Here is a 22,143-nt window from a genome sequence, read left to right on the forward strand (position 1 = left end):
TACAGCAACTCCCTTATTACCGGAAAATGCTTATCAGCCAAGGTGTGAATTTATCCAAAGAAGACATAAACTTTTCAACCAGATAGACTGTTGTAATTCTCAAGAATTCTTTGCTGATCTGCACATATAGAACACAAACCATAAAGTGGAACTAATTACAAACAGTTTTGAAATGATCACAAACAGGTGTATTTTACAAGCTCTAAAACTACACCATATTACACACTAGCAAAATACCCGCGCTTCGCAGAGAGAAGTAGTGTGTTAAAGAAGTAATGAAAAAGAAAAGGAAACATTTTAATAATAACGTAACATGATTGACAATGTAATTGTTTTGTCATTGTCATGAGTGTTGCTGGCATATATATATATACACACACACATGCATATAAACATATATATACATTGTGGTGTCTCCTTCAGACCGTGAGGGGGCGTCCGTCCTGGTTATGTAGGGGGCCTCGGGTAAAGGGCTTGGAAGCCCAGCCCTGTAGGGACCCGTGGCCACCACCAGGCGGCACCCCAATGCCTGCATATCCCTGGAGCCAGCACTTCCGCCACACCAGGAAGTGCTGGGGGGAAGACGACAGGGGACACCCGGACGGCTTCCGGGTGCGCAGCTGGCACTTCCGCCACACTGGGGTGTGGCTATGACTGATTGCCAGGAAGCAGCTGGAGCCCATCCGGGTTCCCATATAAGGGGCCGTCTCCCTTCAGTCAGGAGTGGATGTCGGGTGAAAGAGGACAGAGCTGGAGAGAGGACGGGAGGCGACCAGGAGAAAGGCATTGGACTTGTGTGGCCTGGACAGTTGGGGGAACGGTGCAAGAGGCACTGGGGGTGCACGTGAGCACAATTTGTAAATAATTCGTGTAAATAATCGGTGTGTGGTGAAACTATGTTGTCCGTCTGCCTGTGTCCAGGTCCCAGTTCACAACATATACACACACACACACACACACACACACATATATATATATACATATACATATATATGCATATATGTACATATACATATATATATACATATATACATATACACATATACATATATAGCAAAATACCCACGCTTTGCAGCGGAGAAGTAGTGTGTTAAAGAAGTAATGAAAAAGAAAAGGAAACATTTTAATAATAACGTAACATGATTGACAATGTAATTGTTTTGTCATTGTCATGAGTGTTGCTGGCATATATATATATATATATATATATATATATGCATACGTATCTACATATATACACACACACATATACATACACATATATATATATCTCTACCTATCTGCAGGGTATATCTATATATTTATCTATCTATATATCTATATCTATCTATATCTATATACAGTATCTATCTATATGTATATATCTATCTATCTATATAATCTATATCTATCTGTATCTATATATCTATCTATCTATCTATCTATTGATCTATCTATATATGTATATCTATATATATATATATATATATATATATATATATATATATATATATATCCTTTGGGGTACGAGCAGCTGTTGCTGGGGGTGCCAGAATCCATCGAGGAAGGAAAATTAAAAACATTATTTTTACAAAATCTTAATTTATCTATCCATTCCTAAATAATTAAATGGGCAGGCTATTTCGTATCAGTGCAATGCGCTGCTTGTTAAAATGGATGACTCCTGCTCTTGCGTGCACTTAGTGCTGCGTGGGTATTATGAAGTATCGTATCTGTTCAAGTTCTATTTAAATTTTAAATATAAGTCATTTTTATTTGGTCGACAGAAATATGTTTAGTAGGAATTTAAGTTAAATTTAGTCATCATTGCATAAATTTATCTTCATAGAAATTTAAAGACTAAATTCAACTTCCATTTCTACCAAAGATATTTCTGGCGACTAAATAGAACCTATTTATATCCAAATTCGAGCTATTGAGCAGTCGCATGCCTGCCTGAATAAGTCACCCTCGCTTCGCTTTTACTTTTTTACTGTTCATTTAATCATGGCTAGTCATGGAAAAATTATAAAATGGAAGGAGGATTACACTGAGTATGGCTTTACCAAAACAATTATTGATGGCGAATAAAGTATCCATTATTCATAAAGCTTCAATTGGTGATCTGTTTTTCTGTGTTAACCTCATATTTTTTCATACTTCTTCTCAAACCAAGAGGGTGCAAGGGTAAAAAGAATCGGGAAGCGCTGATATATATATATATATATAATATATATATTGAATATGTTGAAATAGTTTTACTGTCAAATAATGCAAACAGTACGCGGCACGTATTTCGCCCTAATTCTGGGCTCATCAGGCAGTACACACTCACTGCACCTCCTCTCGGGAATTGAACCTCAGACATTAGTGCTAGAGGCGAAGCTTCTCATGTTGCGCCACGGTGTGTGGTTTGTTTATTTGACAGTATGTAGATCGGGTGTATATATATATATATATATATATATACAGTATATATATATATATATATATATATATACAGTATATATATATATATATATATACAGTATATATATATATATTACTTTTAAGAATGCAACGTATAGTTTTGTCCAGGAGGAAAGCAATGTTGCCTCAAATCAATGGCAACCTTTTGTAGGGTGTGTCCCTGAGACTTATTAATTGTCATCGCAAAGCAGAGCCTTACTGGAAATTTGAGGCATTTCAATTGAAATGAGAGAGCAGAGGGTATAACGGTGATGCCAGGAATACATTCAGAGTGTGGCGCTCTGCTGTTTTTTTGTGTAGCTGCCTTCACACAGCTTCTCCGCTGCTTTATAAATGAACGCCATATAAGGCCATCGTTTCTCCTTGTCTTTGTGGTTCTGTACTGTTTTATTGTTCGTTTATTACGATTCTTAATAGTTATTGTGTAACTATTCGAGACTTACTTTACTGTTCAGGTACCCATTTCCTTTATGTAATCCGCGGCTTGATATTTTGTGCTCGTTTATTACGATTATATAGATATTTATTGATTCCCTTCTTTAGCTGACTGCCTGCTCATATAAGACACTCCGCCGGTTTTTTGTGAAACAGCCTTTACACAGCTTCTCCGCTGTTTTATTAACGAACAACATATAAACCCATCACCTTTTCAATTGTGTAATGCATTTTTTGAACAGGTTTGAAGCATGGAAGTGATCACTCGTACTGCGTTCTGTCAGTTCACGTGAGCTGCTCTCTTGTGTGATGTTGCAATGTCCACGGCTTTATTTAATGTTAGCTAAGACCCGGCACTTAAAAGTTTCTGGCTGCACTCCGGTTGTAATATGACGAAGCTGCATGAGCTCACTCTTGAGAATGCAACGTATAGTTGTCCAGGGGAAAAGCAATCTTGCCTGAAATCAATGGCATCGTTTTGTAGGGTCTGTTCCAGAGACTTATTACTTTCATTGCGCAGCAGATCCTTACTGGAAATTGGAGGCATCTGAATTGAAATGGGAGATCAGAGGGTATAAAGGGGATGCGAGGAATACATTGAGTGTGGAGAAACTCTAGAGACAGCGTGTGTATTAACTTGTGGATTTTTCTGTGAGTATTTGGTGGCAGCGTGAAGTTGCTTCCATAAGACCGCTGTTCGCTGTGGAGCTCAACTCGGAGCATATTCTTTTCCTACCTTGTCAATTGTGTAATGCATTTTTTGAACAGGTTTGATGCATGGAAGTGATCACTCGTACTGCGTTCAGTCAGTTAACGTGAGCTGCTCTCTTGTGTGATGTTGCGATGTCCACGGCCTTATTTACTGTTAGCTAAGACCCAGCACTTAAAAGTTTCTCGCTACAGCAATTTTAACTCCGTTACAAAGTGATCCAAAGTCTCGTTTATACCTCATGTCTTCTCATTAAACTTGTATCTCACAAATAAAGTATTCAGCGTTTTTCTTCAGCGCTCTTTGGGAGCCCTTTCTTCTTTTCTACGTACTGCGGTCACAGTCAGTTCACGTGATTACGTGGGAGGCGTGATAATGTCACGGTCCTACGGCCGTCGAGCTAACGTCCATTACAGTATATGGAGAAAAATAGGTTCCAGTTATGACCATTACGCGTAGAATTTCGAAATGAAACCTGACCAAGCTTTGTAAGTAAGCTGTAAGGAATGAGCCTGCCAAATTTCAGCCTTCTACCTACACGGGAAGTTGGAGAATTAGTGATGAGTGAGTGAGTGAGTGACTCAGTGAGTGAGTGAGTCAGTGAGGGCTTTGCCTTTTATTAGTATAGATAAAAAAGAAACTACAACAATTCAAAATAATTTAGAAGTTAATTTACTTTAATATTTTTTCAGTACTTGAGTGGCATTGAAGAGCGCTGGCCATCTTGCTTTGAAATCTTCAATCCTTGGAACCTCATTCACAATTTCCTGCCTTGAAAGAGAAAATGTTTTGGCCATTTTTTGGCTGATAACACTGTGGTTATCTTTCTTCTTCATCTCAGTCAAGACCTCCTCTCTTTAATAATTCACTAATTTGATAATTCCCTTCTGCTTTCTTAGGTTTTTTAATATTTCTTGCTGAAGACTTTCTCTGCAACTGCTTCTTCTTTAATGAATTCACCATCAGCTCAGGGTGTCCAAGAGACCTTAATTTTGTATTTTAAGCTGGTCTGCCAGCCATAATAACTGGAGTGAGAGCCTGGCACCTTCAAACATGGGTGCTTTGCAATCAAAGCTTCTGCTACTGCACAAATCTGGGCATTTGAGTGGTATGCTACATACTGAAAAATGGATTCTGCAAAATTTTCTAGAATATCACACTTAATAGATGGACTGTTTAAAAGAGTACCTTCCTTTCTGTAGGCTTCATTACAATGTTCAAGAGTTACCTCTGTGTCATATTTAAAGGATGGAATTGTAAAATTTTCTGGCCAAGGCTGTGACTGCTGCAAGTCACTTTTTGGGGTAGGCAACACATCGGTATTTGAAGATGAAAAAGATCAACTGTCATCAAATGGCTGTTAATTACCTTCTATCTGATTTGATGAACAAGAGGCAGTTTTGTGGGAGAATGTTGAAGAGCTATTACTTTTATAGTATCTTTGTCACTAGTCTCATCTGTTGACATTAAAGTAAAGAACTGATTGTCAAACTCACTATCTTGGTACTGCAGGTTGAAATCTTCCTGAAGGTCAAAAGCTTCTTGTACCATGGTGCCTGGTATGCCAGAACTCAAAACCATTTTTCGGATGTTATCATCCGGTAGTATGACTCTTAATTTTGCAGAAAGAGACATGGCACCCTAACAAATCAAAACTATAAAAAAGAAAGAAACATTAGTTTGTCTTACATCTGTAGTATATTTGAAGGGCTTCATATAAGATATTTACGCTTAAACTGTTGTTAAACATTAATATACTCTACATCACTGAAAAGTAAATCATTATCCATCCACCCATCCATCCATCTATCCTCTTTCACTTATCCGAGGTCGGGTTGCGGGGGTAACAGCTTGAGCAGAGAGGCCCAGACTTCCCTCTACCCAGCCACTTCTTCTAGCTCTTCCAGGGGAATCTTGAGGCGTTCCCAGGCCAGCCGGGAGGCATAGACCCTCCAGTGTGTTCTGGGTCTTCCCCGGGGCCTCCTCCCGGTTGGACGTACCCGGAAAACCTCACCAGGGAGGCGTCCAGGAGGCATTCTGATCAGATGCCCGAGCCACTTCATCTGACTCCTCTAGATGGGGAGGAGCAGCAGCTCTACTCTGAGCCCCTCCCAGATGACTGAGTTTTTCACCCTATCTTTAAGGGAAAGCCCAGACACCCTGCGGAGGAAACTCATTTCTGCCGCTTGTATTCACGATCTCGTTCTTTCGGTCACTACCCATAGCTCATGGCCATAGGTGAGAGTAGGAATGTAGATCGACTGGTAAATTGAGAGCTTTTCCTTATGGCTCAGCTCCTTTTTCACCATGACAGACCGATGCAGCGCCCGTATCACTGTCGATCCGGCTGTCAAACTCATGCTCCATTCATCCCTCACTCGTGAACAAGACCCCGAGATACTTGAAGATCATGGCCTGATGAAGCAAACAGGACAACATCATCTGCAAAAATCCTGGGTCCACCAAACTGGATCCCCTCAACACCCTGGCTGTGCCCAGAAGTTCTCTCCGTAAAAGTTATGAACAGAATCTGTGATAAAGGGCAGCCCTGGCGGAGTCCAACTCTTACTGGAAACAGGCTCGACTTCCTACCGGCAATGTGGGCCAAGCTCTGACACCGGTTGTACAGGCACCGGACAGCTCTTATCAGGGGGTCCGGTACCCCATACTCCCGGAGCACCCCCCACAGGATTCCCCAAGGGACACAGTCAAATGCCATTTCCAAGTCCATAAAACACATGTAGACTGGTTGGGCAAACTCCCATGCACCCTCCAAGATTCTGGTAAGGGTGTAGAGCTGGTCCTGTTCCTCCTGAATCCGAGGTTCGACTATCCGACGGACCCTTTTTTCCAGGGAGGTTGAGGAGTTGATCCCTCTGTAGTTGGAACACACACTCCGGTCCCCCTTTTTAAAGAGGGGACCACTATCCCTGTCTGCCAGTCCAGAGGCACTGTCCCCGATGTCCATGCGATGTTGCAGAGACATGTCAACCAAGGCAGTCCTACAACATTCAGAGCCATGAGGAACTCCTGGCGTATTTCATCCACCCCCCCGAGGCCCTGCCACCAAGAAGTTTTTTGACCACCTCGGTGACCTCAGCCCCAGAGATAGGGGAGCCCACGTCCGAGTCCCCAGGCTCTGCTTCCTCATTGGAAGGCATGTTAGTGGGATTGAGGAGGTCTTCGAAGTACTCCTCCCACTGACCCATGACGTCCCGAGTGGAGGTCAGCAGTGCATCATCCCCACCATATACAGTGTTGACACTGCACTGCTTCCCCCTCCTGAGACGCCGGACGGTGGACCAAAATCTCCTTAAAGCCGTCCGAAAGTCGTTCTCCATGGCCTCCCCAAACACCTCTCATGCGAGAGTTTTTGCTTCAGCAGCCACCAAAGCCGCATTCCGCTTGGCCTGTTGGTACCTATTAGCTGCCTCCAGAGTCCCACAGGACAAAAGGGTCCAGTAGGGCTCCTTCTTCAGCTTAACGGCATCGCTCACCGCCGGTGTCCACCAACGTGTTCGAGAATTGCCACCACGACAGGCACCAACCACATTACAGCCACAGCTCTGGTCAACTGCCACAACAATAGAGGCACGGAACATGGCCCATTCAGACTCAATGTCCCCCACCTCCCTCAGGATGTGGTCAAAGTTCTGCCGGAGGTGGGAGTTGAAGCTACTTCTGACAGGGGACTCTGCCAGACGTTCCCAGCTGACCCTCACAACACATTTGGGCCTACCAGGCCTGACCGGCATCCTCCCCCAACATTGAAGCTAACTCACCACCAGGTGGTGATCAGTTGACAGCTCTGCCCCTCTATTCACCCGAGTGTCCAAGACATGTGGCCGCAAGTCCGACAACATGACCACAAAGTCGATCATCGAACTGAGGCCTAGGGTGTCCTGGTGCACATATGAACACCCCTATGCTTGAACATGGTGTTCGTTATGGACAATCTGTGACGAGCACAGAAGTCCAATAACAAAACGGCACTCAGGTTCAGATCGGGGGGTGAGCATTCCTCCCAGTCACGCCCTTCCAGGTCTCACTGTCATTGCCCACGTGAGCACTGAAGTCTCCCAGCAGTACAAAGGACTCCCCAGAAGGTATGCCCTTAAGCACCCCCTCCAGGGACTCCATAAAGGGTGGGTACTCCAAACTGTTGTTTGGCGCAAATGCACAAACAACAGTCAGGACCCGTCCCCCCACCTGAAGGCGGAAGGAGGCTACCCTCTCGTCCACCGGGGTAAATCCCAATGTACAGGTTCTAAGTTGGGGAGCAATAAGTATGCCCACACCTCTCAACTGTGGCAACTCCTGAGTGCTAGAGAGTCCAGCCCTTCTCAAGGAGATTGGTTCCAGAGTCAAAACTGTCCTTTGAGTAAATCATTAAGTATCTTTACTGTAAATCTGTTTAAAAGTATGAACATCAAGCTTCCGAAACATCTCTCTAGGAAGAAAAAGAAATGTGCCGTTTCAACGTAAGTAAAAGTTGTCCTCCAACTGTATAATCAGCTAATGGACATACATCTATAAGTTCCCGTTGTTCAATTACAAGTACATGGCTTGTTGACTCTAGTGCAAAGGATCGTAGGTGCACAATATACCACGCATTAAGTTTCTTTACAATGAAGTATAATTTGTCATTAGTGTGGACACTTTTTGTATAGTGTTGTTTCTTGTGACTGAAGACAGAGAGATATAATTAAAGTTAGTAAAAATCTTTTATTGATACACACCAGGCAAAGGTAAAATGACAGAGAAGCACAGTCCTAGGACACCTGCTCTTCATCTGCCCCGAGGGGTCGGTGTCCCAAATTTTTATAGGGCTTTTGTCTTATGACTTTAGTTACACAAGTATTTCAAAATATTAGCCTGAATCAGCACTAACAGAAATCTAAAGGTGGAATACATCTGTTAGTTTCCTTAGTTTGGGGCTCGATGAGTCCACACTTGTGGTTTTTTTGTGTAGTAACCTTAAAACAAGAAGTAGCACTTAGCACGCACACTTTGGGCACGCAGGGTCTTCATGACCCTTGTCACGTACACCATGGGCAAGCAGGGTCTGCATGGCTCTTGTCACGTACACCAGATTGATCAAGCTGTTTTGTATTTTTCCACATTAGGAATAAACATTTGCAGTATTTCAACAAAATTAGGCAGTCTTCCAGTTTCACCGTAAGGCACTATCATACTGACTCTATACTGGGTTCCATATCAACACACAAAATTACTTAGATGTAAAACATTTTCACCTTGGACATTTGCTTCTAACAGCCAAAGCAATATCATTGTTCAGTACCTCTAAGGAAACTGTTGATTGCTTTGTGACTATGACAGTTGGTCTTACAGCAGCTGAATTATGTTGGTAAGCCATCAACAGCTGGTGCTTACTAGAAAGGAAATGTAAGAAATTTTTTAAACTGTTAGTGTACCTAGCAACACGCTTGAAGAAACTGTGTTTTGCTTCAAATCGCATAGTCCACATTGGTACAAGTGGCCCAAATGATCTTATCATTTGAGGATAGTGCTCAAGAAAATGGTGTTTAGGCAACAGTCTCTCATGGGGAAAAACTGCCAAGAATGTGCAACCCCAATTCCAATGAAGCTGAGACGTTGTGTAAAAGGTAAATAAAAAAAGAATGCAATGATTTGCAAATCCTTTTCAACCTATATTCAATTGAATACTCTACAAAGACAACATATTGAATGTTCAAACTGATAAACATTGTTGTTTTGCAAATCTTTACTCATTTTAAATTTGATGCCAGCAACACGTTCCAAAAAAGCTGGGACAGGAGCATGTTTACCACTGTGTTATATCACCATTCCTTTTAACAACACTCAATAAGCGTTTGGGAACTGAGGACACTAAATGCTGACGCTATGCAGGTGGAATTCTTTCCCATTCTTGCTTGTTGTACAACTTCAGTTGCTCAGCAGTCTGGGGTCTCCGTTGTCGTATTTTGCGCTTCATAATGCACCACACGTTTTCAATGGGAGATAGGTCTGGACTCCAGGCAAGCCAGTCTACTACTCGCACTCTTTTACTACGAAGCCATGCTGTTGTAACACATGCAGAAAGTGGCTTTGCATTGTCCTGCTGAAATAAGCAGGGACATCCCTGAAAAATACTGTACATCGCTTAGATGGCAGCATATGTTGCTCCAAAACCTGTATGTACCTTTCAGCATTAATGGTGCCTTCACAGATGTTCAAGTTACCCATGCCATGGGCACTAACACACCCCCATACCATCACTGATGCTGGCTTTGGAACTTTGTGCTGATAACAATCCGGATGGTCCTTTTCCTCTTTGGCCCGGAGGACATGAAGTCCATAATTTCCAAAAACAATTTGAAATATGGATTCGTCAGACCACAGCACACTTTTCCACTTTGCGTCAGTCCATATTAGATGAGCTTGGGCCCAGAGAAGCCGGCAGCGTTTCTGGGTGTTGTTGACATTTGGCTTTCGCTTTGCATGGTAGAGTTTTAACTTGCACTTGTAGATGTAGCGACGAACTGTGTTAACTGACAATGGTTTTCTGAAGTATTCCTGAGCCCACGTGGTAATATCCTTTACAGAATGATGTCGGTTTTTAATGCAGTGAGGCATCGAAGGTCATGGGCATCCAGTGTCTGTGTTTGGCCTTGCCGCTTACGTGCAGAGATTTCTCCAGATTCTCTGAATCTTTTGATGTTATTATGGACAGTAGATGATGAAATCCCTAGATTCCTTGCAATTGTACGTTGAGAAATGTTGTTCTTAAATTGCTGGACTATTTGCCCCCGCAGTTGTTCACAAAGTGGTGAACCTTGCCCCATCCTTGCTTGTGAACGACTGAGCCTTTTGGGGATGCTCCTTTTATACCCAATCATGATAAACACCTGTTTCCAATTAGCATGTTCACCTGTGGAATGTTCAAAACAGGTGTTTTTTGAACATTCCTCAACTTTCCCAGTCTTTTGCTGCCCCTGTCCCAGCTTTTTTGGAATGTGTTGCAGGCAACAAATTCAAAATGAGTGAAGATTTGCAAAACAACAATAAAGTTTATCTGTTTGAACATTAGATATCTTGTCTTCGTAGTGTATTTAATTGAATATACAGAGGTTGAAAAGGATTTGCAAATCATTGTATTCTGTTTTTATTTACATTTTACACAACGTCCCAACTTCATTGGAATTGCGGTTGTATGGGATATTTTCCAATCAAGATATTCAATTGTTTCTTCAGTGTGGACTGGTGATACAACAAGCTCCACAATATCTTTAAGGACCATTAATACCTGCCATGATAAATCACCAAAAGGTACTTTATGCCCAACCACAAATGGTAATAAACACAGAAATGTCGTATTTTCATGTGCATTTCCTCCAGTACAGTAAAGTTGAGTGGCACAAGTGATGGACTGTCAGTTTTATCCATCCACTTGAAAGGAAACTAATAGATTTATTTAGTTCATCAAGTGTAAAGTACTTGAACTTTATAAGATGGTTCAAGCAAAATGCTAAGTCATAAGGCACAATGCCTTCAAATATGCCGTGCAGAACATCAGGGGGGTAACCTGATATAAAACATAAGAAATTCAGTTTTCAGTCAATGGACACAGATCTTTCACTCCATAGCAATGAGTTAAACTAGAACTTCCCAGAACAGTTTTACATGCAGAGAATGTTCTGTCTTAGATCTTAACTGAAGTGAACATGTTCTGACCTCTTTGAACTGGAACTAAGAATGGTGACCCAGACAGAACCTACATACATATGCTCCTGAAAAGCTTTCTACTAGGCCACCTATAGAACGTACACTAAGATTGTCAGCAATAACACACAGAACCTTTTATGTTTCTATCAAATTGGGATATAAAGACACCTTCTTGTACCAAAATAGCTAGATCACTCAAAAGTGGTTCTAGGACTTTTCTGTAGCCATACGTCTTAAAATCAAGTGTTCTGCAAAAAAGGGATAAATAAATTGATGTTAGTTCAGACTGTAATTCTGCTGGTATATCAGCAAGCACCCAATACATGGCAGTCACTTTGTGCTTTCTTCTAGATGTACATAAAGGATTACATACCTCAAAATCATCAACATAAAGGATAATAGGGATGCTCTGTTCATCTGATGAAAAAAAAAAATGTTCTCTTTGAAATGTGAACCATCATGAACTGATCTGTATTAGAAAGTACATCTTTGAGTGTGTCTTTCTTTATCAAAAGCTTTCTTAAAAATGTCTTCTTTACTCAACACTTCTGATAATGATGGAAGTAGAGGTACATACTGAACACATTTCTTACTCTTCTCATCAATGATATATTCAATTGGTTCAACTACATTAAAATTCTGTTTAAAGTATTATCTTCTCCTATACGCTGTTGAAAATGGGCCATCTTTTCTTATGTATGTGTTTAAATGACTAAACAAACACAAGTCTTTTGCCAAGCTGGAGATCAGAGCCTCATCAACAACACACTTTTTCAAATTGTGATTATTAATAGTTTTTATAACAGGAAGTGAGGCAGAACTGGATATGAATTTCAGTTCCTCAACCAGTTCGTCTATACATTTTTGGGAAACATTATACAGTGGAACCTCGGTTTGAGAGCATAATTTGTTCCGGAAACATGCTCGCAATCCAAAACACTCGTATATCAAAGCAAATTTCCCCATAAGAAATAATGGAAACTCAGATGATTCGTTCCACAACCCAAAACTATTCATATAAAAATGATTAAGACAAAATATAAAGTAAAATACATAATACAAATTAACCTGCACTTTTCCTTTAAAAAGAATCATGGCTGGTGTGAGTTTCTAAACTCATGTGGGATTCCACCCAACAGGAAGACACGCGGAAGAGCGTCCCAAAGCAATCACAGTCTCCCAGCGCTGTAGCAGTTCACAGTATAAGCGCATCCAAAAAGATCACAGACATGCTATAAGCGCCTGTCGTCAATGGGTCATACAAGGAACATTATAAAGATCCCGCTGCAATAAATAACAGAGCTGTTGCTGTTTCAAGCTGAATAAAACTAGTGTTAAAGTACTGAGACTCAGCTTCGTGTTTTGGGGAGCAAGATGGGGACTCGCACTTCACAGCGCACACACACACACAGTCACAATGCTATAGTAAACAGAGAGAAGCGCTGGGCGAGTGAGATAAGGAGAGAGAGAGACTCGCTGGGCGAGCGAGATAAGGAGAGAGAGAGAGACGCTGTAAACAGAGAGACGCGCTGGGCGAGCAAGCAAGCAAGATAAGGAGAGAGAGAGGTGCTGGGCAAGCGAGCGAGATAAGGAGAGCGAGAGAAGAACCATCAGCTCAGTTGTGATCACATGATGCTCAGCAAACAAAGTGTATCCATACTGCTCGTATTGCAAGACATCGCTCGTTTATCAAGTCAAAATTTATTAAAAATATTTGCTCGTCTTGCAAAACACTCGTAAACCAAGTTACTCGTAAACCGAGGTTCCACTGTATTTGACTTCCAGTTTTAACAAAAAGAACCTATCTTCTTTTCAATCATACTTAGTAAATCTTCTGCTCCTGTTTTGTCACCTAAAATACTTTCCCCATCAATATCACTTTCAGCATAATGCAGTCCCAGACCCTGTTCTACTAGGTTTGTGTCCTCACGATGCCTTCTAATAACTTCATCCTTGAAATCATTAATACTGTGTGGGTTACGTTTTCTACTCTTGTGTGAGCCAAATGTTCCTAAAACATTTGTCACAAAATTGCATCCTCTAAAAACACACAAAACAGTTTCCTGAATTTTAAGATGTTGACCAACATGAATAAAATACTCTGACTCAGAAGAGAAACTGCTTTCATTACAGATGTGACATGTGAAATTTACAAATTCGACAGAGCTTAATGAATCTTCTAATGAATGATATCTTGAGATATGTGTCCGGAGTGCATTTACTGTTTTGAACAAACATGGGCAATTTGGATATAAACATGGCTGTGAATTACCATGTAGAAAATTGCTATGAAGAATTCTGTAGTGCTTAAGCAGATTTGCCTTTGAAGAAACAGAGTAACTGCAGCATTTACAATACCACATCATTTCACACCTATAAGAAATACAAATAGTGCAGTGTTAATTATTAAAAGTAAATATGTAATTTTAGACATGGAGTAGTATCAAGTACAGTTAAAAATAACAACAACAACAACATTTATTTATATAGCACATTTTCATACAAACAGTAGCTCAAAGTGCTTTACATAATAAAGAATAGAAAAAAGACACAATAAGAAAACAAAATAAATCAACATTAATTAACATTGAATAAGAGTAAGGTTTAATGGCCAGGGGGGACAGAGAAAACAAAAAAACTCCAGACGGCTGGAGAAAAAAATAAAATCTGTAGGGATTCCAGACCATGAGACCGCCCAGTCCCCTCTGGGCATTCTAGCTAACATAAATCAAACAGTCCTGTTTAGATTTAGGGTTCTCACGGAAGGACTTGATGATGACGGTCATGTAGACTTCTGCCTTTTAATCCATCCATCATTGTTGGAGCATCATGAAGCTTTGAGTAGGTGGAGGTGGCGCAGGCCACCACCACAGAGAAACCGGAAAAAGAAACAGAAGAGAGAGTAGGGGACAGTACGGATTTTAGAGCCACCATGAACAGTTATTATAAGGAAATTGAACATAGAGAGTATCAGGATTAAGTTAAGTTAAATTAAATTGAAGTTATAGAAAGGCCATGTTAAAGTAATGTGTTTTCAGCAGTGTTTTAAAGTGCTCTACTGTATCAGCCTGGCGAATTCCTATTGGCAGGCTATTCCAGATTTTAGGTGCATAGCAGCAGAAGGCCGCCTCACCACTTCTTTTAAGTTTTGTTCTTGGAATTCTAAGGAGACACTCATTTGATGATCTGAGGTTACGATTATGACTATAAGGTGTCAGACATTCCGATATATAAGATGGGGAGAGATTATTTAAGGCTTTATAAACCATAAGCAGAATTTTAAAGTCAATCCTAAATGACACAGGCAACCAGTGTATTGACATCAAAACTGGAGTAATGTGTTAAGATTTTCTTTTTAAAATTTTACATTTGCTGGTGATTATCTGTCATCAATTTAAAAACACAAAAAAAACATTTTACTGTATTAAGAATGAAAGTATGATGTGTTTGTGTAAAAATAGTAAACAACAAAATTAGCTTTACATGTGATTTCCAAAAAAAATCTCTTTACCATAATGCTATAGTTACATATATTACATTCATAATGCCATAATATGTGCTTTATAAGCTAGTTATACAAATTATCTGTTAATGCAGGCTGCCACCTGCAATCCATATGAAACGTACTAAGTGAATATTTTTAAAAATGCTGATAGAAAATAATGTATACCTCTTAAAAATAACCATATTTATATGTGCAGTGAATCAGTAAAATATATTACATAAAACATCAGTTCAACAACTTAATAATGCATAAATGATATTGCTTGTCTTCTTTAAGAGTCCATTTTCTACCTTGCAATGACATTTTTGTAGCATCATAAGATACCTATTCTGAAACTTTTTTTTACCCAACAATAACTTTTTTTCTTTATTTTGAAATGGGCGATACTGTATACACACAGGTATTTTAAAAAGTACGCCGAATGTAAAATCTTTGTTAAACTGTGAATACTTAAGATAATTATTTGCTCTATTTAGTTTATAAATCCAGTTGCAAATTGTGCTAACTTTGATTATCGCGAAACAAGAAAGTGCTAGAAGATATTCAACAATTTTTGCTTACGAGAAAACTAATGAAAAGTTACTTGTAATAAATACCATAATCATACACACGCTTTAACTCAGTTCTTTAGAAAGTTGTGGACACATTAGCAACACAAATTCTTACCTACTAAAAGCCTGCGATTAAGCCGCAGTACATAAACGTTTTAACAAGCTGTTCACATTATCGTAAGTTATATGGAATGTAAGTTATTAACTTGTTAACAAAACTGCGCACATTACAAAAACACAGACGAAATGTTATTAATAAGTTATTAATAACTTACCAAATGTTTTACAAAGAAAAATGGCTTCTGTTCCTAAAGACCCGACAGTTCCATAAATATAAATCAGATGATAAATGTGCACGAATCGGAAGCTCCTCAGTCAACATGCACAAACGTACCCCCAACCATGTATAATTGGATTTAAACAAAAAACTTAGTAAAGGCAATGTAATGTTTAATGTAAAGATGAATGTCTGTGTATTTCATTGGAAAAACTATTAAATATAAATACATTCACAATTATACAAACTCTATGTAAAATAAACTCACTTATGTGAGTTAAATAAGCTAAACCAAAAAATGATTATTTTCAGTGAAAAAGAATGCCTTCTGGAGGGGATGTAGGGGATTTTTCATGATGGCATCCAATTTTGCCATCATCCCGTTTTCCAGAACAGCTTCCAGTGTTTCCAGGTTTCACCCAATGATGGAGCAGATTTTCCTAATATTTTTGGTCAGGCATTGTGCTTCCTTTGAGCTCAATCTGCTTCCCCAGGAGACTAGCACAGAACACTATTTTTTGGATTGGTAGAACATTTCCAGCAGTTTGCTGCACACATCAAAAGACGTGAGTCTCCTCAGCAAGTCCAGTCTGCTTTGACCTTCCTGTACACTGTCACACTCATATCAGACCAGTCCAGTTTGTTCTTTATTTAAACCCCGAGGTAACATGTATCTCTGCACCACTTCCATGTCCTATCCCTGAATGGTGACTGTTGTCAGAGCATCCTTGACACACTGAAAGTCCACCACCAGCTTTTTTGCCTAGCTTATTTTTAATTGTAGGTTGTTCTCCTTGCACCACTATATGAAGTCCTCCACAGTCTTCGTGCACTCTGACTTTTCTCCAGTATTAATGCAGCCTATGATGAAGGAGTCATCTGAAATTTTCTGTAATTGGCAGGTGCTGGTATTGTTCTGGAAGTTTATTGTGTAGAGGCTGAACAGGAAAAGAGACAGGACAGTACCCTGAGGTACTCCAGTGTTACACAATGCCATTTTATAACACAGAGTCTCTGAGCCTCACAAACTGCTCTTTGTTATTCGGTTAGTCCATGACCCAGGAGATTGTGGGGGGCATTAAAATGCAAAGCCTTGTGCTTTTTCCAAGTCAGTGAGGCAGAATGGAGTTGAAGGCATTAGAAAAGTCAAAGAACATGATCCTGATTGTAGTACTGGCTTTGTCCAAGTGGGAGTAGGCTCTGTGGAGCACGTAGATGAAAGCATCCTCCAAACCTCAATGTTCTACGTTAACTCCTACCAGGCAGCTTTGGGTACAGGGGAGTGACCAGCCATCAACAGGATGCATCTCTGCACATCAACTTATTTATAGGCATGAATGTAGAGCCATCAATCAACCATTTTAAATGTGGAAGGGGACAAACTTGACTTGAATTACCCAGAGATTCTGTTGAAAAGTCTTCTTCATCAAGGAAAGTAATCAGGCTAAAGTTCTCCTGTGTGAACAACTGAATTAGGAAATGATATTAATTAATCTATAAAAAAATACAACTAGGTAGAGTATAAAATGAAATTTACAAATCAAGAGGGGATGAAATAAGTGTAAAAAGAAATAACTGTTTTGAAGAAGAAGTTTTAAAAATTATACTTTGTCACAGATGCGCACCTGAGGGTCATCTTCCAGGTTTATTATAAGTAAGCAATACCATGGGACAAGGAACAAGATGGGGTGCGCCACTATCAATCTTGTCCCCTTTTTCCTTCACATCCTCTAGAAAAAGCCCTTTCAGAGCACCGAAACAAAAGAAGCCCCACTCCTTTCAGTCCGCACAATAGAAGAGTAGACCTCTCCTGGAGTATGGTGTCTCGTTTTTAGATGTTCTAAACATCCAAGAGAAAGGACTATTTCTTAACATGATAATGCACATTGAAGTGTTTCAGTTTTGTTACTCGACATTTTTATTGAAATTAAATAGGGTTTTTGCCTACTTACAATACAATTTATTTTTGTTTAGCCCAAAATCACACAAGGAGTGCCGCAGTGGGCTTTAACAGGCCATGCCTTTTGACAAACCCCCAGCCTTGACTCTTTAAGAAGACAAGGAACAACTCCCAAAAAAACCCCATTAGGGAAAAAATGGAAGAAACCTTGGGAAAGAGAGACCTCTTTCCAGGTTGGTTGGGCGTGCAGTGGGTGTCAAAAAGAAGGGGGTCAATACAATACAATACAATACACAGAACAGAACAAATACTCAATACAGTATAAAAAATAAAAATTTTACGTAAGTACGTAACAGAATTTAACGATGGATGACATCACATTATATGATTTGGATTTGTTTATAGTCCTGGAGACCTCATCCATCAAGCTGCCTCCCCATTTGGCCATTCCACAGCTGAAACATTGTTCGGCCAGCCAATCCGATGAAAGGACCCTCTTTTCCCATGATTCCTGTGATCCTCCATCAGGGATGACTTTACCATAGGCAGGCAAACAACTTGGCAGGTGGGCCATGGCACCAAGTGCCACATTTGAGTACCGAGAAGAGAAACAGAATAGGTGAGAGTTAGTATCAAATTATGAGTATCATGTTACTTATGTTTTAGTGCTAATGACTAACAACAGAGATGCAGTATGTACAGTTAATCAGCAGCTCTAGTCAGCATATGCTAAACTGAAGTAGTGAGTCTTCAGCCGGGATTTAAAGGCTGAGACTGAAGGGACATCTCTTATAGTAGCAGGCAGACCATTCCACAGTTTAGGGGCCCTGTAACTAAAAGCTCGACCTCCCACTGTTATTTTATTAATCCTTGGAATCCTAAGCAGACCGGCATCTTGAGATCTTAATGTGCTCTGGTTTGTAAGTCATGATAAGTTCAGACAAGTAAGCGGACCTTGGCCATTTAATGCTTTATATGTTAAAAGGAGGATTTTGAAATCTGCCCTAAACTTAACCGGGAGGCAGTGTAAGGATTTAAGAACTGGAGTTATGTGTTCGTATTTTCTTGTTCTTGTAATAATTCTTGCAGCATTTTGGATTAACTGGAGGCTGTATAAAGAACAGTTTGAACAGCCAGTGAACACCGCATTGCAGTAGTCAATCCTACTAGAGATAAATGCATGAATTAATTTCTCAGAATCCTGTTTATTTAGAAAGCGCCTTAATTTCCTAACATTTTTAAGATGGAAGAAACATGTTTTGGACAACTTTGTAATATGTGCTTTAAATGACATGCTAGAGTCAAAGATAACTCCTAGATTGGGCTGATTCAGTAAAATTAATTGGGATTCCAACTGAGTTAAATGATGACAAAATATTGCTGTGATCAGCGTCATTCCCTCCAACAATTAACATCTCTGTTTTATCTGTGTTTAAAGACAAGTAGTTCTCATTCATCCACCACTTTAATTCACTAACACAACTAATTAAAGACAACATCGAGAAACTTCATTTGATTTAAATGAAAGGTATAACTGGGTGTCATCTGCATACAAGTGAAAATTAACATTATGTTTCCTAATGAGAGATCCCAGTGGAAGCATGTAAAGTGAAAACAGTAAAGGTCCCAGTACTGAGCCCTGCAGGACACCATATTGAACTTCTGTGTATAATGATGGAGTACTGTCAGCACATTTCTGTACATATTGGAATCGATTTGATAAATAAGAACTAAACCAAGTGAGCACGGTGCCTGTAAGCCCAACATAATTTTCTAGCCTGTGCAGTAAAATAGAATGGTCAATGGTGTCAAATGCTGCACTTAAGTCTAACAATCAGAGGATATCAGAATGTCATTTACAACCCGCGTTAGTGCCATTTCTGGACTACGACCAGTGCAGAAACGAGACTGGAATTTCTCAAATAAATTGTAATGCGTAAGGTGTGACTGAAGCTGACTGGCGACTACTTTTCTAGTATTTTAGAGAGAAATGGTAAATTTGAAATAGGCCTATAATTATTTAGTATGTGTGGGTCTAGGTCTGACTTTTTAAGTAATGGTTTAATGACTGACACTTTTAGTGCATCAGGTACTGTGCCATGCAATAATGAACTATTGATAATGTTTAGAATAGGCTGCAAGAACATCCATGGCACTTTTTACTAGTTTTGTTGGCACTGGATCTAGGGAACAAGTTTTGGGCTTCATTTTAGAAATTAAAGTTAAGACTTCCTGCTCAGTTACAGGATTAAAATTACTAAAGTGCTGGGTCTGCTAGGCTAGTATTTGGTTTGTACTGTGATGCTGAGATCTGGGATCTTATATTTTTAATTTTCTCATTGAAGAAGTTCATAAAGTCTGTACTGCTAATATCTGTTGGTATTTTGCACTGTTGATCTGAATTCCCATTTGTTAATTTAGCCACTGTTCTAAACAGTACCCAGGATTTTTATTATTGCTATCTATTAATGTAGAATAGTATTCTGAGCGAGCTTTAAAGAGGGCTTTTTTATATTTATTAACACTCTCTGTCCATGCAATTTGAAAGACATGTAGCTTTGTTGTTCTCCATCTGTGCTCCAGTTTTCAACACTCTAATTTAAGAGCTGATGTTTTCATTAAACCAGGGAGAGTTTCTATGTGCTTTGATCACTTTTGTTTTAAGGGGATCCACTGTGTCCAGAGCATCTCTCAAGGTCACATTATAATGTGATGTTAGCTGATCTAAATTGTTTTCCACGTTTACATTTGATGTTAACTGATCTAAATGGTTTTCCACAATTACACTCGACTTACTCAAGGTATCTATAAATTTTGAAGCAGAATTACAATCTAGATGTCGCACTGTCTTTGTTTTAATCTGTGAGTGCGTTGGCATGGGCAGAACTAAATCAAATGTAATTAAGAAGTGATCGGAAATAACTTCATTTAATGGAGTAATATTTAAATTTTGAATTTCAACTTTGTAAGTTATAATTAAATCTAATGTGTGGTTATGATTATGAGTTGGACCTTTGACAATCTGACAAAATCCTACTGAATTTAACAAATAAGTAAAACATTTGCTAAAAGTGTCAGTTTCCACATCAATGTGTACATTAAAATCCCCATCAGAACTACGTGATCATAATTTATAGCCAAATCAGACAGAAGGTTGCTAAATTCAGTCATGAACAATGAATATGGCCCTGGTGGTCTGTAGACTAGCACTATAATTGTGTTGGAATCTGTTTTAATATTTAAAATGAATGCCTCAAAGGATGTAAAGTTGCCTAAATTTTTAGGAGTGATTTGCATTTTGTTACAATGAATTATTCCAAGGCCTCCTCCTCGACCAGAATCTCTAGACTTATGAAGGAACGAGTATCCATCTGGTGATGCCTCAGCTGGGGGAACAGTGTCACATTTACTAAGCCAGTTTTCAGTGAGAAGACACAGATCAGATTTTGTACTTAACTTAATATAATATCATTTACCAAAACAGTTTTATTGCCAAGAGAGAATGTTCAATAAACAGCATTTAAAACTGCATGGTTCTTTCTGAACTGCTGATATATTTTTTGTTTTAATTTGAATTAAATTTCTATTACAAATACCCCTGGTGGAGGGTCTGGTTTTATCCCTTGGTCTAATTATACACCTTATTTTTTGTTTATCAATTAATTTAAGGTTTGTATCAAAACTAAATTTTCTGGATGCCCCACAACAGGGATTTTGGGTAACAGCTTCAGTATAGTAACAGGTACTGGTAACCTAGCAGCCTGTTTACTGTTGCACCATCATTTCCCCTCGCTACAAACTTCATTATAATGATAAAAACTTTCTGGATGCACTGTAAGTGACAGATTGGTGGAAGAAGGTCCAAATAAGTGCCCCAAAGTGCTAGAAACAAAGTAAAAAAAAACAAAAAACTTTTAAGATATTTTGTCAAAGACAAAAGGGAGTCAAATCAGAGAACAAGAAGTAATGAATAAAGCAAAGATAATTTTCACAAGTAAGAGATGAGAAGACAATAACACAAAAAGTAAAGAAAAATGTAAATGAGTAAAATAAAATATTTAAGGTAGAGGGAAGGAACTGTAGAAAACGGTGGATATAATGGAAAAATGGAAGAAAGGAGGAATATAGAAAGGAAGAATGTGGAACGTCTAGATTATAAGAGATAACACTGGTGAAAAATGAAGGTACAGAAACAGAAATATGGTTTCTCTGCTGTGTTAGATGGTTTAATGCTGGTGAGCGAAAGTCGATAATCTAGGACCTGGTTACCTGGCTTCTGTGTTTGACTGGCAGCAGAAATGAAAATACATGCTAGCTAGTATTAGAGAATTATTTTGATTTCTTTGTTTGTGTGTGTATTTTTTTTCTTTTTTACTGTAAACAGAAATCTTTACAGTTTTTAATGCAGGATAGAAATATGTAATGTATAACAGAACTAAAATTGTTTAATTTTACAGATTTTTCAGATTCTGAAATTATTCTTAAAAATATAATTGTCAGGTTTGAGATAGTACAATTATAAACAGACTGCATTACACATTAATGTAGAATTCCCCCAGCTGCTGTTAAATCTTTGTGAAAAGTGCATCTGATCTCATTCCCCCATGGATT

The 22,143-nt window shown here is 39.2% G+C and overlaps 1 protein-coding gene across 1 annotated transcript in view; it reads left to right on the plus strand.

Moving 5' to 3' along the window:
* The window catches only part of LOC120524292 (olfactory receptor 6N2-like), a 121,795-nt gene that overhangs the window by 89,173 nt on the left and 10,479 nt on the right, over window positions 1–22,143 (plus strand). The window lies entirely within an intron of this gene.

This window comes from Polypterus senegalus, chromosome 2, assembly GCF_016835505.1.
Source record: "Polypterus senegalus isolate Bchr_013 chromosome 2, ASM1683550v1, whole genome shotgun sequence".
Lineage (NCBI taxonomy): Eukaryota > Metazoa > Chordata > Cladistia > Polypteriformes > Polypteridae > Polypterus > Polypterus senegalus.